At 39.8% G+C, this 17,975-nt stretch overlaps 1 long non-coding RNA gene across 1 annotated transcript; it reads right to left on the bottom strand.

The window, feature by feature from the left end:
* Positions 1-8,168: 8,168 nt before the first annotated feature.
* LOC128633475 (uncharacterized) lies at positions 8,169-12,199 on the bottom strand. Its single transcript, XR_008396879.1, has 3 exons — positions 10,956-12,199; positions 10,587-10,645; positions 8,169-8,829 (listed from the first exon to the last, which is right to left on the bottom strand). It is a non-coding gene; the product is annotated as an uncharacterized LOC128633475 (long non-coding RNA).
* Positions 12,200-17,975: the final 5,776 nt, after the last annotated feature.

Raw genomic sequence — 17,975 nt, 5'->3', positions numbered from 1 at the left:
TGATGGGTAATGGAGTCCGGACTGGCGGTGATGTGACGCTGAGGTGGACTCTGGGCCAGGGGCATTCGTTCTGAAGTTCCACACGGTCTCATGGTGGAGTATCCATATTCAATCAGATACAGTAGCTACTGTATACAGTAGTTATCTTGGTAAAAAGTGCCAAAAATATGTGGACATCTGCCCCTCAGACTCATACGTGGTCCTTCTTCAAACTGTTGCAACAAAGTTGAAAGCACACAATTGTATAGAAGGACTTTGAACGCTGAACATTGGAACTAAGAGACCTAAACTTGTTCCAGCATGACAATGCCCCCGTGCACAAAGCAAGCTCCATGAACATATGGTTTGCCAAGGATGGAAGAACAAGTAGAAGAACTCATGTGTCCTGCACAGAGCCCTGACCTCAACCCCACTGAACACCTTTGGGTTGAACTGGAATGCCAACTTCACCCCAGGCCTCCTCACCTGACATCAATGCCTGACCTCGCTAATGCTCTCGTAGCACATATGGCTACAAGAGCATTTTTGAAGATTAGATCCTAGGCTCTATGTATTGCTGACGTCACTGTTCACCATATCAGGAGGTTTGTTCACTCCTTGCTCTATGGCATCAATCACAGCATCAGAATCAGTTTGTGTTTATGGCGACCTTCAAGAATGTGAACTGGGCTCCATTTCCACATATAAGGGCTTACATCACCAACATGTAAATCATTAAAGATTTTTTTTGTTAAATATATGTAGTGAGGTTCGTGACGTGTCTAAAACGTCACCATCGTTAAATACGTGGTCAATGAGCTATCGCCCCACCACAGTAAATAGGCATGTTGTACATTTCTCACGGAGTGCGTCATAGTCGAAAGCCCGCCCCTACTTTCTTTGCTACGGACTATGCAGTTATGTGTTTTTAGCTGTGTAGCTTAGCTGTTTGATGTTAGTGTTATCCAGTGACTACGCAATTTACTTGTTTAGTGTGACATTGGGCGACCGACACCAACTGTGTGTGCTTACTCTTGGGTAAGTTTAATGTGTGTTCAGGGCGTTGCAAGATGTTTGGTTTCAGTGTGGTGTGCCTTCAGGGCTCCCATCTGTGCGGCATTGCAGTTTAACCCAGCCCAGGTCGGGGCAACAGCTGTTGCCGTTATAGCTACTAAAGAAACTATTGTATATATATTTCTATTTTTATAAGAGCTAGATAATCTAGTATGCTTCTCAAATTGACGTTGTAACATCTGTTTGTTGTTCTTAGGGTCCTTTTTGCATACGTTAACGCAGCCTGAGTGAGAGCAGTCAGCTTAGTACAGCTTTCGCGCCCCTCATCGCACTTTGAGTTACGTTGCTGCTTTTGGGGTGCAGTCACGCCTCCATTTAATGCCCAAGTGGGCTTGAAATTTCTTTTTGTTGTTGTTGTTGTATTGGTATTATTTCTTTGTTTATTTGTGTTGGCGTAGATTTGTGTTGTGTTACTGTCACCACCTCAGTTTTCTTGATTCCGACCGTTTTGGAACAGTTTTCCATCAATTGTATCGATTACCGCCATGCGCTAGTAGTGGTTTCGGTCATTTTACAACCTTATTAAGCATAATTAGATTTGAGTTTGGGGTGATCTCTACGCTTATGTGACAGTATACATTTTTGTTTTTGTTTCTTCCCTTAATGTGTAAATTTTTGTCAAATTTATTTTCTTTGTCTATTTTGAGTGTATTGAACTTTGTGTTTCTCTTGGTTTTCGTTTTGTTACATTGGATTTAGTAAAATTGACTTGGAAATGGATTGGCACCCTGTCCAGGGTGTACCCCGCCTTGTGCCCGGTGCTCCCTGGGATAGACGCCGGGTTTCCCCGTGTCCCTGAAAAGGATAAAGCGGTATAGAAGATGGATGGATGGACTTGGAAATGTGTTTTTTATTATTATTATTATTATTTACATTTTTCTGCTTAGTAGCATTGGCGATTAATTGATTGTTTTTTTCTTTTTTTCGTAGGAGCTGAGTGCTTCCTGAAGCGTGTTGGTTCTTTGCTGCACCTTATGTTTTACTTCACCAAGGGAGTTATTATTTGCAGACTTGTGGAGTCTTGTTGGTGTGATTCTGATGGGTGTATATCTAGTGCTGTCATACCAGCCCACTCTTCATATACAGTAGAAGCTTCAGCCCTCCTACAACGATTATTGTTAATTCCTGCTTTGTTGTTTTATTCAACTCATGAATGCTGATGCTAAATGGTCTGCACTTATATAGCGCTTTTTTCCAAAGTGCTTTACAGTGGCTCTCATTCACACACACACACTCCAATGGTAGCAGAACTACCATGCAAGATGCAAAGGCACTAACTTGCCATCGGGAGCAACTTGGGGTTCAGTGTCTTACCCAAGGACACTTCGGCACGTGGAGTCACGTGGGCCGGGAATCGAACCGCCAACCCTACGATTAGTGTGAACCCGCTCAACCTGCTCTACCACAGCCGCCCTGTGATTGTAATTATGATTGTGATATATATATAAATATATTTTTGTATGGAAACTCACGCCTCTTGCCTTTTCTAAGTGGATCACAGTTGCATGCCTTTTAATTAGGTCGTTTACCCTGTTATTCTGATATGGTGCAGTCACTATCAACACTTTATAGTAGTACTTGTAGAAGCTGATCACAGTTCGACGTTGGATTTGCAGCGATAATAAGTGCAACACTGATAGGGTCACTGAATTGCTTCCTTTCCTTCTGAGCTCTTATTCTCCCATCGCAGGATCCGTAATGGCCTTTGCTCCACAGGGTGAGACCTGTTTATTGATCGAGAGCCTCAGGGGTCTACAGTGACTCCACGGTTAATGTGTTATTTTCGCCACGTTCAATACACAGCTGTGTGCTTACCTGACTGTGACTAAGAGCTCTAAGAGCTGCTGCTAGCTCAAATCTGACTCGACACGGTGCTATCAATAGCCACGGATGTAGCTGTATTAACGAAAAAAAAACAGATTCAAGGCTTCCTCGAGGGCTGTTTGGATGGTTACTGGTTCTAACTTTGAAAAGGTTCTACTGCGACCGTTTCTGAAAAGGAAATCCTCTGGCATATGGGTTGTTCAAGAGGGCCAACTCAAAGTCTAAACCCCAGACTCTTCTCAATGGTGGTGCTGTGATGGTGGAATAAAACACCTAGTTTCCTTACAACTTTCAAAAACCACTGAAGACAGAGAAGACAGAGACAAACCGCTGAAGGCTCTTAGGGGAACACCAGAACATGAAAGCTAAAACACTTTGAGGTCTCTTTTTGTGTGTACATCTATCCAGCTGTCTCGTCCCTTTTATCCCTGGGAACGTACCGTGTAGTTACTTGTACTATTATATGTCTGGGGAAACTTTTCACACAGTGAAATTTTTGACAGTTTCTACTACATGACATCCTGAAAATGACATGTTTTCCTGAGCTGAAATGGGTGCTTCTTTTGGACATTTCACAAACATGTGTAATATCGCATTTTAAAGTCTGTTTTGTAGCATTTTTAAAGTTGGTTTACCTTCAGAAGTAAAAAGGCAAAAAGTTGGGTTTCAGCATTTAGAATTGAATATTTCATTAAAAGGTCACTAAAATACATAAGTGGTGTCCCAAATGACGTAGGCTATACACTGTGCAGTTACACTATACACTATGCACATACACTATACACTATGCACTTACACTATACACTATGCACTTACACTATACACTGTGCACTTACACTATACACTGTGCACTTACACTATACACTTACACTATACACTGTGCACTTACACTATACACTTACACTATACACTGTGCACTTACACTATACACTGTGCACTTGCACTATACACTGTGCACTTACACTATACACTATGCACTTACACTATACACTGTGCACTTACACTATACACTGTGCACTTACACTATACACTGTGCACTTACACTATACACCGTGCACTTACACTATACACCGTGCACTTACACTATACACCGTGCACTTACACTATACACTATGCACTTACACTATACACTTACACTATACACTATACACCGTGCACTTACACTATACACTGTGCACTTACACTATACACTGTGCACTTACACTATACACTGTGCACTTACACTATACACTATGCACTTACACTATACACTGTGCACTTACACTATACACTGTGCACTTACACTATACACTATGCACTTACACTATACACTATGCACTTACACTATACACTGTACAGTCTAGTGTGTGAATTTTAAAAGGGAGGTATCATCTCAAATGGAACACTGAGTTTTTTTTGTTGTTTTTTTTACTAACTGGAAGTATAAGCTATTTCCCAGTTGATGGCACATGATGGCAAATGCACATAATGTGATGCCGCTACTGTAGTGGCCCAGTAGTGCACAACACAGCAACATTTAAAAAGCAAGCATAAGTTATCGTAACAACATAATGTAATGAAGCCACAATGCAACAAGATCAAGACACAACACAATGGAATCAAACCACTACACAATGGAAGCAATCTACGACACAACAAAATCAAGCCACAACACAACCAGATCAAGCCATAAGACAACGGAATCAAACCACGACACAACGGAATCAAACCACTACACAACGGAAGCAAGCCACCATACGATGGAATCAAGATACAACACAACAAGATCAATCCACAACACAATGGAATCAAGCCACAACACAATGGAAGCTGGCCTCAAAACAATAAAATTAAGCTACTACACAACGGAATCAAGCCACAACACAGCAAAATCAAGTCACAACACAACAAAATCAAGCCACAACATGACGGAATCAAGCTACAACACACCAATATTTAGTCACAACAAAAAGGAATCAAGCCACAACACACCAAGATCAAGCCACAACACAACAGGATCAAGCCACAACACACCAAGATCCAGTAACAACACAAAGGAATCAAGCCACAACACACCAAAATCAAGCCACAACAAAAAGGAATCAAGCCACAACACAACAGGATCGAGTCACAACACAACAGGATCAAGCCAAAACACAACAAAATCAAGTCACAACACAAAGGAATCAAGCCACAACACAACAGGATCAAGTCACAGCACAAAGGAATCAAGCCACAACACACCAAAATCAAGCCACAACACAACAAAAGAAAGCCACAACTCAATGGAATCAAGCCACAACACACCAAGATCAAGCCACAACAAAAAGGAATCAAGTCACAACACAACAGGATCAAGTCACAACACAACAGGATCAAGTCACAACACAACGGAATCGAGCCAAAACACAACAAAATCAAGCCACAACACAACAGGATCAAGTCACAACACAACGGAATCAAGCCACAACACAACGGAATCAAGCCACAACACAACAAAAGGACTCTGTTCAGGATACATGTCATTTAAATATTCTGCTTTCTATCTTTTTTCAAGCAGTGAAGGCAAATTTAAATCTTCGCCACTCTTCACCTCAATGATATTGTTCCTCTGCTTCCGGAGAGCTGTCTTCATCCTGCCTAAAGACTTCATCTTCCCTGTCAGAGCATGTGTTAAGAAAAGTGTGTGGAGTGACAGCAAGAGAGCAACAGGCTCTAAATGAGTGAATTACACTGGTGTAATGGGATGAAAAAGCTTTTAGAGTATGTGTGAGTCGGGCTGGAGAGCTCCACACGTACCACACTCTGCCACTGTCAGTTAGCATGTGTGCTATATGATTACTACAGGAAAGAAAGTGAATAAGTGGCCCTATGAACTGTCATTTACTTTCCCGGGTAGCGAGGCATCACAGGCCATGTAATAACTGTAACGTGCAAGATACCAACATGTTGCTCAGGTCTAAAAGCCTGACTGCCTATTACACCATCAGGTTCCATCAGGAGATTTATTACTACTTTTCACAAGTGAAATGAGATATTGATTTTTTTTTTCTTCATTTGGGACGAGCTGGTCTGCATCTAATGCACCAATCTTTAATTCTTACAAGATTCCACAGATCCCGATCTCGATCCTAACATGATGTGTATTTAAAACACTCGTTCTTTGTTCAAATTTATTTATTTGTTTTTGTTTGCTTGTTCATTTATATTACTTGTTCGTTCTTAATTTTACTTTCACGTTTTAGTTTTTTTTCTTTTCTTTCTTGATTCTCTTTACTCTCATTTTTCTTTCTTTCGTCCTTCTTTTCTTTCTTTCGTGTCTATTTTTTGTCTTTCTCTCTTTTCCTTTGTTTTTTTATTTTTTAAAAATGTATTTATGTTCTATGTATTTCTTTCTTTATTTTACTCGTTCATTTCACATTTTCTTCCATTCATTCTTTCTTTGCTTTTCTTTCACTTTCTTGTTTTAATTTTTTTTTTTTAATTTTCCATTTTCTTTCTTTCTTCCTTCCTTTCTTTCTTTCGTGTCTATTTTTTTTTGTCTTTTTACGCTGTCTCTCTTTTTCTTTCTGTTTGTTTTTTATTTATTTTTTTTTAATCATTTATCTACTATGTATTTCTTTCTTTATTTTACTCTTTCATTTGACATTTTCTTTCTTTCATTCTTTTCTTTTCTTTCACTTTCTTGTTTTAATTTCTTTATTTTCCATTTTCTTTCTTTCTCCCTTCGGTCCGTATACGTTGCGTTCATCCGTTTTTGGTCTCAAAATTGAAAGACAAATTACGAATAACGACGCCTTCATTATTCATTTATTTTTTTAATGCAGACAATTAAATGACTAATTAACGATGTTTTAAACCGATTTTTAGTTCAAACAAATGCAAAAGATTTAAAATATACCACATTTATCATTTCTTCCCGTCTTATTCCTTGACTGTTTCGTTTTGTGGCATGCTCGCAGAACCCGAGTGTAATTTAACTAACTGAAAAACATGCAGAATCCATCAGTGGCTTCTCAAGCATGTTGCTTCGCTCCCAGAAGTTCATTAGTTGCTTTTCAAAGGCAGTAAGAGGGTTACAGTAAGGGAGGATGACACGTCCACCGGGAAAATTTGCCAGGTTTTTCACCGCGGTAAAGTTAGTTTTAGGTTCTTATATTCGCTGGATATTCACTTTCCCCTGCCCTTGTTCTATAAAGGTGACAGTCTTACACAGTTATCAATACCACCATTAGTTTTTTAATGTGTAGCGTTACTGTGGAAGCGGTAGCTCAGCGGTTAAGACGTTGGACTTCTGATCGAAAGGTTGTGAGGCCAAGCTGCCACTGTGGGGCCCTTGAGCAAGGCCCTTAACCCTCACCTGCTCAGTTGTATAAAAATGAGATAATTGTAAGTCACTCTGGATAAGGGTGTAATGTAATATATACAGACATTAAACATTCACTCGAAAATGCCAGTGGGTATTAGAGCTGCATATTTACAACTGAGAATGTTCTGACCCGGTATCACAGCGTAAGTTGCCTAAGGGAGCGTCAATTCCACCCACTGAGCTAAAACGTTGAAAGACCTGGTTCTTGCCAGCTAAAGAAGGTGGGCAGACCGAAGCCGCCTCGTGAGTGTAGAACTTTTGCTTTCAGCCAATAAAAACATCGAAAAATACTGCAATTTTCTTGCATTATTTTGTGATCATGTCTACAGCTCTTACTCAAACTTCTCAACACACAGCTGGTCTCAGATTACTTTTAACCAATACACAAATCATGAAAATAAATAAATAAATAAAAGATTTAATGTTCTCTTTGCCTATGTTTTGATTGAGTGGGCGAGACAGATGTTTGGGTGGGATCAGACCACCCCTGCCCATGCATCGGTCCGGCCCGGAACGTCAACACTGTCCATGCGTTAAATAAAATGACTTATAACTATTAACATACAGAAGTAATTAAAAAATGCAAATTTTTACATGGAAAAGAAAAAAAAAAAAACACGTTCAGGTGAATTATATCTTTAAAACATTTAGGTGAGGTGCATCTCATTGTGAGCCTCCTACAGCCTTTAGATTTTTTTTTTTTAAAAGTCTGTTTTTAAATGACTTTTGTATGTTAAAACTTATGTCATTTTAATTACTGCGTGGAGAACGTCGACGTTTCAGCTCAGTGGGTGGAATTGTCAGACGGTCCCTTAGGCAATTTACGCCGTGATACCGGGTCGGAACATTCTCAGGTGTAAATCTGCAGCTCAAATACACGCTGGCATTTTTGAGTAAAGGTTTCTGTCTGTATACGAATTGAATATTATTCAAACTAACGGTGGAAAGTGAATATCAAACCCAAACCTTTAAGCTAAACTTCTATTGATGTGCTATGTATTTATTCATTCATTTGACTCTTACACTTTACCTTTTCTTTCTTTATTTCTTTCCTTCTGTCTTGCACATTCACACAACTGCCTAGCAACCACTTGGATCACTTTAGTCACCTTCTTGCAACAATCTTTACATCCGCCTGGAATCCCATAGCAACGCCTCTCATAGAAGGACCTCAGCAACCACCTGGAACACCTTAGCAACCTCCTTGCAACACCCTGACACCCTTCCTTTTCAACTTTCTTTTGACCTTTCTCTTATTTTTCAACTTTCTTGCTTTCAGCTCTTTCCAAGTGCTGTTTATTTTCCTTCAGCACCTGCATGTCTAGTGTCTTTCGGTCACTAGCTAGGGTCTGAATGAGGGGGATCTCAGAGACGGTACGTTGCTCTGGGTGCCTCTGGATCTCAGGCAACACGACTCCATGCTTGGAGATCAGGGACGACATCGCTGGCTTTTTTTTTTTCTTTCTTTTCCACGTTTAGTCTTTTATCCTTCCGGTCGTTTTTCAGCTTGCTTGAGCCACGTCTTCTTTGGTTCCACTGTGTGGGCCGCTGTCTCTGGAGAATTCTGTATAGTAGCCAGCTGGTGTCCATGTCTAAGACAATTCCTGAGGGAATATAAATAAAAAAGCTACATAATAATACAAATTCTAGGGTTGTAATAGTAACTTCGCTTCATCACACTACACCACCTTGTTACTGCTTATTTTCCCATAACAGCATGCCCATGAGTGTTTTTTTCCTTACATATGGTATTTACTTATGTTTAAAGTCTATGGGAAACTGACGATGATGTGTCCGGTTATCACAACGCGGCTTTATCGTTGCCACTATCTACTATCTCCGTTTCAAAATTTTGATGCTGTGTAAAAAGTAACACAACTCCGGCTTTGAGAAATAAAGATAAGACATTCTCTGCTTTGCGATTATCTTTATGGCTCACCATCTTCCTGGTGAGATCTTTGAGATATCTCTGAGCACTAGAGAAGCCTCAGCTTGCAGGTTTTGTCTAATAAAATGCACGTACTTCGAATCCGCATGAACGATTGAATGAAAGAATGATCTCTATAGTTTTGGCTTTCTTGAGTTTTGCTGAATCCTGACGGCACACGGGTTGTTCAGCGAGTTATGTGTCATTTGTCAGGGAAAATGATGCTCTCTGTGAATGAAATATGGGCGCCGAAAAGCACTGCACGCATGAGAAGGGTTGAGGGGAATGAAGAAAATTCACTCAGCGCTCAAAATCAAGGAAATAGCTATCTGTATAGATGAGGCGCAGTGAGAAAACCTTTACCAGTCATCGATCAGCGTTTCTACATAAATCTTTAAGGTCAACCCACTTGTGAAAAATCGCTCGGAGTTTATTTCCCTTTCTTACCAAGAACTGGAGCGGAGCTGTGTCAAGATCGTTGCTATTTCCAGATAAGGTTCGAGAAGTTGTACATATTTTGAGTTGTTGTATACAATGAGTTTTCCAGTCTACACAGTATTGTATTGAATGTTTCTCTGAGGCAAAAATAAATAATAATAATAATAATAATAATAATAATAATAATAATAATAATAATAATAATAATAATAATGTTCTCTCTATAGACAGCTGAAATGTTCTTTGTGACATATTTGGGTTTTTAATTGAGGTAAAAAAAGATGATAGTTTTACCTCTGTCCTTAATTGTTGTTACGTGCTTCAGTCTGATTGCGAAAGAGAGTGTTAATAGCAGGCTAGCATACTTATTATCTTGTTAATTTTCATGCTCAGTGACTTTTTCAAAGAATTAAAGAGAAACGTTTGCACTCGTGAAAGACGTTATCGTCATGTCCACGGAGGACGATTCCTCTCCAGAGGGCACCTCACTCTTTTTAAAAATGTCTTCGTTTGTTGTCTGCTCGATTTCCTTACTTGATCGTGCTCGCCTGTTTTGTGTTTCCCCGGTCCGTCCCTTATCTAAGTTCTGTTATTCGTTTCTTTAGTTGTGGAGCATTGTGTTTGTGCATAATTGGAATGTGTGCTGGGTGGAATTCCAGAAAGCAGGGTATGTGACTAACCTGGGGAAGTTTACTCAGAGTTAATGGATAACCTCAATTTTGGTTCGTAAAAAACGGAGGTAACGTTCAGGGTATGTAAGTGGAGCCATAGCTACTTGGTCTCAGAACATAACCTGCTCTGAAGCAGGGTTTAATAATAACATCCTTAAAAAAGCGATTGCACTATGTTATACGTCTGTGGGCCTCCCAGCATCTTCGTTTTGTACCTCTTTCACAGCAGAGGTGGTCTCTTCATCTTCGTCCTGCAGTGCAAATTACTAATGATGTTTGGTGTAGCAAACAGAGATAATAACTGAAGATGACAATAATCACTTACGACTGTGGCAGGGTGTGCTGCTGAAGAAGGGTCAATAATTACGATGTGCCCATCAGCAACTGTAAGAAAATGAGATCGTGTACGTTCTCAAACAAATTCAACCAATGTACAAAATACATAAGGAACATCTAGTAGGGGCATTACAATTAAGATTACATATACAGTAAAATAATATAAACATGCATAATACACAAGGGAAGCATTGCCAATAAAGAGTTAGTTTAAAATGTCTTTCTTAGACTGTGGCATGTTTGTCATATTGATTGTTTAAATGAGCTTCGACATGCCTTTTCTTTAGTAATGTAGTCTTATAGGTTGAGCATGGGCAGTGGAGTGCATCGTCTATTGTTTTCTCTGTGATGACGCTACCTGCTGCCTCCAGGTGTTTCTGGAGCTCTTTCCGAGTGCTCCTTGGCTCTTGGGCTACTGTTCTGATTATTCTTCTGACTCCCTGGTCAGAAATCTTGCGAGGAGCTCCTGTGCGTGGCCGGTTGATGACGGAGTGATGTTGCTTCCACTTGCAGATAATGGCCCCAATGGCGCTCACTGGAAGATTCAGAAGTGTTGATAAACGCCTGTGTGGGAGAGCTCTTTGCTTTCATCCATCATGAGACATTTCATGTGTGACACCCGGGTAACGAAAGGCCTTTTCATAGACCGTCAATTTAACAGCCCTGCTGATATTAATTTGCACAGATAGGAGGTATAAGTACTTTCTAATTACTTACGGATTTCAGCTGGTTCCTTGCCTTGCGCTGCCTTGGAGAACTGCTTTTTCTTAGTGTGTTCCATACTTCTTTTCCTGTGTCATTCCACTTTATTACACATAACGTCAAACATTATGGACTTTAATGTTTGGATTTCTTTATATTTCTGGATTTCTGGAGTTAATACCAAAGTCTGTTGAAAATTTCACGTGAAAAGCCTGATTGGAAATATATTTTCACGTTCAATACTCATTTCCCCCACTGTATATTATTAGTACTATGTACAATGTCAATAAATTGATGGAGGGCTAAAAGTAAAGCCAGATCTCTTAAATGTTATGGCACGGGTCTAATAGGATCAGTGTTTAATCCTGCATCATAACGAAAGGAAACTTTTGAGATATTTATGAACTTTATAAATTCACGCATTTACTCGATCCGTTACTTTTTTCCCCAAGTCGACTCTTTGTCCGGAGCAGCAGTTACTTTATTTTCTATAAATGGCTCATATTTCTCATAAGCATGCATTAAAACCTCTAACTCTGCCTTGCCGGAGTATGCCACTCGCCCTGGGTTTCCATGGTGATCCATTGATTCCAAGTCTTTATGTACTCACCGTGTGTGCGCATTAACTACGCGAGTTACTAATTGGAGGTTGCTTGAACTTTCTCCTAACAGATGTTCTGGAACTGACATACTCTGAGTAAGCAACGTCTTGGTTAATCCATCGAGAGTTCAGGGTTTATGTGATGGTAAGTTAACCTTGCTTTCTGAAATACCCCGCTGGTATGTTATGTTCTACTTGCCGGTGACTGATTTCTGTTTTTATGCTATGACTGTTCCTATTCTTTGCCTTGCCTTGCCTTGCCTAAATCCTTGTTTTAGTGGTTCCAGTTTTGGGTTCCTTTAAAGTGTGTGTTTATTTTTAGTCATTTGTTTAGCTGTGTTGTTAATAAAAAAAAAATTCTGCACTTGCATCTGACTCCCTGGTTTCCCTGACAGTTTTTCTAGCTAGCTCTTAGTATTGTGTCCATGAGCGTACATTTTTAGGTAGCTACTGTAACTGTAACAATAACTAGCTGTAAACTAACTTCAATATGCAAACTTGTACCTTGTTGTCATAATGTGTGTCTAAATGTAGCTTTGTTTAAGTCTAGCTATCTCCATCACACCTTAAAGTAAACGTGTTTTCTACCAGTTTAATACACGAGGCTAACATTTTACAATGTTAACTTAAGTGTAGATCAAAGTAATTTGTGTTCAAACGATGTTTCTAAACAATCCGGCTAGCACCGGCTTGCGTTATTCTGATTAGCTAATACAGTTGGTGATGTACACTGCTGGTGAAATACACCGAGTACAATAATACGATTTTAATCTGATTAGCGACCGCTGAAGTAAATTTTGTTTAAAGTTTTACAAGAGATTTTGAAAAAATATTTTAGGATTAGCTTGTCACTGAGAACAACTACTGTGGCACTTACAGGAACAAACACAAAGCTGACAATTAAATGTTTCCAGGGTAATTTTACATTACCGTTTCCGTTAATTAACGCATTAGTTAAGATGAACAGTCTGTGAAAGTCAGCATTAACGCATCGTCAGTAACGTTAATGAAATGAAATGAAATGGAACAAAATAAATAAATAAATAAATACATAAAAGTCAAAGAGTGTAATTAATTTCAACCTCAACGAACATGTTGGCGGTTGTTAATTAGCAAAATTCAGAACCGACGCTGCAGCAAGTTCCACTCTTTCCAATACCAGGAGACCTGAGCGGTGAATTATCAACGTTTAAGGACATGCTGTCATTAAATTTCTGCTAATTTATGTGGATTTTTTTACTCACAGGTTAAATAAATAAATAAAAGAGCCGATGAAGCGGTGTTTTGTTCAAATTAAAGTAAACTAACATCATTTATTTTGCGCTACCTTGTGCTGTACTTTGTTCACACTACTGCTGAATATTAAATAATGCACTAAATAATGTTAGTTAAGGGAACCTTGATGTGAAGCGCTAATTAGTTTACGTGTTTTAGAAATACACTTCAGTTTAAATAATGTCAGAAAATGTTGTAGAAATAAATCCTTAATCTGCGGTATCAATACTTCTTAAGTCCAGATTTCTGCTGTCTTGTCAATTAAAATGCATTAGAAAGCAGATCCTTGAGTGTAACCCAGTGAGTGGCCTTTGGAAATTATAATTTCGCTTTAAATTGAGCCACTGGGAGGCGATTTAATGAAAGTGTGGAGGCTGCAGAAATAGGTTTGGATGTGCGCTGATATTATTAATATCCTCTGTTGTTCTGGTGCGTCTGCTTGGACGTCTTGCATCACATCCAGTTAGAACTCTGTTTTAAAATGCTGGTAAAGGAAAGAACGAGAAAAAAAAACAACAAAAAAAAAAACAGAGAAGAAGTGCGAGTAATTGACCAGCGCCTGGAGTGAAGTAGACAGTTGTTGACTTTAGGGGAAAGTGCCGGGGCAGCCGGGGCGGTCCTCTGCATACACCGATTAATGAGGTAGAGTGTGTGAGGCCATGCTTAATTTAACAGCGCTTTTCCCCAGAGCTCAAAGCCATTAACCAGCAGAACTGGACACGCTACACACCCCGGCGCCCACAGAGTGCCTGAGTGTGTATGTGTGTGAGATGGTTTTTAGGGTGTCACAAGGTAGCACAGGATCACATCGATTTAAAGGCGGCACGCAGAGGTGTTCTGGAGAGAAATGAGGGTTCTCACCTTACAACACAACACGATTAAGTGGGTTAATTCATCTCACATCCGCACACGCACGCGCACACGGCAGCTGATTAAATCAAACCCACAGCATGTTTTCTCTCATAGCAGCTGAAGATGCTAATCTTTGTCGACTAGCATGTGAAGTGGAAAGATAAGAAGCAACAAAATGAACCCCGATCGTAATATCATAGCACCGCCTGAACCGCACACAGCTTCAAAGGTGTGGATAATGGTAAACCCGAGGCGTGGATTAGATCCACTATCATAGATGAAACACCCCCCCCACACACACACACACACACACATACACACAGTGGTATGTCTGATGATACTCACCTAGGTTACAGGGTGAAACAGTGAGTTCTGCAAGTGTCGTTCAAATGTGATTCGGGAATCATCTGAGTCTGATTCAGAATGAGCCATGAGACGTTAAGTAAGGAATAAAACACTTAAGATTCATCAGACCAGGGCACCTTCTTCCATTGTTCCATAGTCCAGTTCTGATGCTCACGTGACCATTGTAGGAGCTTTCGGAGGTGTACAGGGGGTCAGCATGGGCACTCTGACCGGTCTGCAGCTACGCAGCTCTATACACAGCAAACTGTGATGCTCTGTGTGTTCTGACTCCTTTCTATCAGAACCGGTGTTAACTTTTTCAGCAATTTGTGCCAAAGTAGCTCTTCTGTGGGATCGGACCAGACGGACTAGCCTTCACTCCGCACGTGCATCAATGAGACTTGTCCACCCACGACCCTGCCGAACAAGTCGTCCTTCCTTGGACCACGTTTGGTAGGTACTAACCACTGCATACCGGGAACACCCCACAAGACCTGCTGTTTCGGAGATGCTCTGACCCAGTCGTCTAGACATCACAATCTGGCCCTTGTCAAAGTCGCTCACATCCTTGGAAAAGGCACAGCTTTACCTCTGACTGTTACAAAGTGCTGACACTGGAGACTCCTTCCTTTCTACATGGAAGAACTACATATGGGTGTGATTTTCAGGTGTCCACATACTGTTGGCCATATACTGTAGTGTAAAATAAGTTAAAACACTTACTGTATGTGCTTTTTGAGTGGTTTCTAGATACCCTGGGAAATGAAAAGCGCAAATCTCTATCAATTTCATTTTGATAAAAAGGCTGAGATATAACTGTTGCAACCTTGGCCAAAGTAAACCCCTAAAACACTAAGACGCATCCACGATTCATAACGCTGGAGGATTTATGCAAATTCATGCAAGATGGCTGCTTCATTCGTCATGCCTTCTGGAATCAGTAGTTGATTTGCTCATAAAATGAATTCGGTACAAAGTCTCGTCTGAAAGTTTTCAACTATGTGTTGCTTTAAACATGGTTCTCAGATTGATTCGACGTATGTCTGCTTCAGTTTGATGTTGTTGTTTTGTTTTGTTTTTTTCAAACACATGTTCCAGTTTTGGAAATTTCACCACTTACTGTAAACCAGCAAAGAAGCTTCCTGAACTATAAAAAAAAAAGAAAGCAGGCTAATGTTCACCTCCATTAAGTGTGTATTGATAAAAGGAGGATCTTGTTATCGACCTTAAACTCTCTCACACACACACACACACACTCGAGGTGACACCAGATTAGAGAAGAAGAAGAAGAAATCGTTACAGTCAGAAGGACGCAATGGATAGGCTTGAGTTTAGGCCAAATTCTCTTCAGTTAAAAGCGTTCCAGTGTGAGGGAAATTCAGAGGAGGGAAAAAAAAAACAAAAAAAAAAACACCCAGCAGAGCAACTCATAATCGACGGTCCTGTAGTGCCCGTGTGCTAACGTAAAGACGTGTGACTCCGACCTAATATTCGCCAAACCTCACTGATAACGCCGCTCTGATTCCACTTTAATTGAAGACTTTTTTTCCCCCTTTCTTTTTGTTTCATACTGTTGGATATTATAGCCGTGGCTTAGAGTAATCGCTTGCTCATTTTCTCTTCCCCGTGATGCATCATCCTCTGCAGATTAGGAGGGATGTCAAGGAGAAATGAGAGCAGGGGAATAAAACATGACTGCTCCTGAGAGAAAGAATTGCAGAAGGCTTCTCTGGTGAAATGTGAGGTAGGATCAGATACTTATTAGCCCTGGGGCTACTCTCTGGTTCGAGAAGGAGAACATGAGGTGAGTTTAAAACTAATATGATCAACATGTATTTATTTGGGGGGGTAAAATGAATTATGAGCAGTCTGGACTAAGATGGCAGGATCAGAGGGGCTTTGGGGATGCACAGGAAGCATAACATTTCCCTGGTGAAAAAAAATCAGACTCCTAAATGAATGTTCTAGCTAGCATTGCTACGAGTAAAGAGCATGTTCGCTTAGCTAGATTTCCTAGTAGATAGACGGTAGCTTTGTTAGCTTATACGTAAATCAGCTAATTATCAGAAGGTGCGTTCAGGTTAATAGCGTTTCTCTTGTGTTGTGAAAACAGCTGATGTGTTGAAATAAGAAAAGGATGCTAGCCAAGCATAAGCTAGCAAATTACTGTGACTACTGATTTAGCTAGCGAACTCAGCTGGTAAATCTTCCATACTAACAATGTTAAGGCACAGTAATTGATGAACTCATGTTGAATATCATCATTTTCTTCAGATGTGTTGATGCATTTTTAATTAAGTCTCCACGTGTCTAGTTGATCTGCAATGGTTTTCGTCATACGACACGCCATGTTTGGAGAAGAAATGGCACTGCACATCACCCTTAAAACACTACACCAACAGTGAAGTTTGGAGGTGGAAGCATCATGGTGTGGGGCTGTTTTTCATCACATGGTACTGGCAGAATTCATATAATTGAAGGGACGATGAATGGAGCTCTTTACCGGGAGGTTCTTGAGAAGAATCCACCGCCATCCACCAGGATGATGAAGATGAGACGTGGGTGGAGCTTCCAGCAGGACAACGATCCAAAGCTTACAGCAAAGGAAACTCTAAATTGGTTTCAGAGAAAAAAAAATCAAGACGTTAGAACGGCCCAGTCGATCACCTGATTCGAATCCAATTGAACAAGATTTAAAGACGATATGTTGAGAAGAACGGGACCAAAATCACACCTGAATACTGCGGACCATTCATTTCTTCATACAGGAAGTGCCTTGAAGCCGTCATTACACACAAAGGCTTCTCTACTAAGTATTAAATACATTTCAGTTAGCGTGTTCGACACTTTTTTTCCCGTGTCATTCCTCTTTAGTACACATAACTTCATTTATGGACTTTAATGTTGTGAATCCTTTATATTTCCGGATTTCTTGAGTTAACACTGATGTCTGGTGAAAATTTCATGTGAATAACCTCACTGGAAATATATTTACTGAAACAAAATGCTGATGCGTCATTAATACTTATTAATGTTAACATTCCAACAACTAAAATGTTTCTGTTGTACAAATATTTATAAATTTCAACAACGTTGAATGAAGAAATTGAAGAATGAAGAACCATAATGTTCCATTAATGTACTCCATTAATGTTCAAGTGAACTAAAATGGAACATAATTTAAGAAAGGATGTTTTTTTTTTTATTTTTATAATGACGTGGCACACTGTTATAATAAAATAATCAATGATGAGGTGGTGTGACGAAGCGCAATTACTGTCACAACCCCAATGTTAATTCTTTTCCTTCAACAGTACATCCTGAAGTGTTTTTATAGCACGACGGTTGGCTAGCGATTACAATAATTTAAAAAAAATGATATAATGACCTGTCATACATTGTACGCATGTACATTTAATGTTGTGGAACATCAAGAAAACAAGTTAGTTCTTGTTAATACGTACGTGCTAGTAGCTCCTTTCCTCACTTCCTCTTGAAGTTAAAAACACAACTGCAAAGTGCAAAGTGCGTGCTGACACTAGAGACTCCTTCCATAGCTGTTGTTATTATGCTGTTAACATGAAGCTGTTGTATCTACTGACA

This window comes from Ictalurus punctatus, chromosome 8, assembly GCF_001660625.3.
Source record: "Ictalurus punctatus breed USDA103 chromosome 8, Coco_2.0, whole genome shotgun sequence".
In the NCBI taxonomy this organism is placed as follows: Eukaryota; Metazoa; Chordata; class Actinopteri; order Siluriformes; family Ictaluridae; genus Ictalurus; species Ictalurus punctatus.
This window is presented reverse-complemented; position numbering and strand designations above follow the sequence as displayed.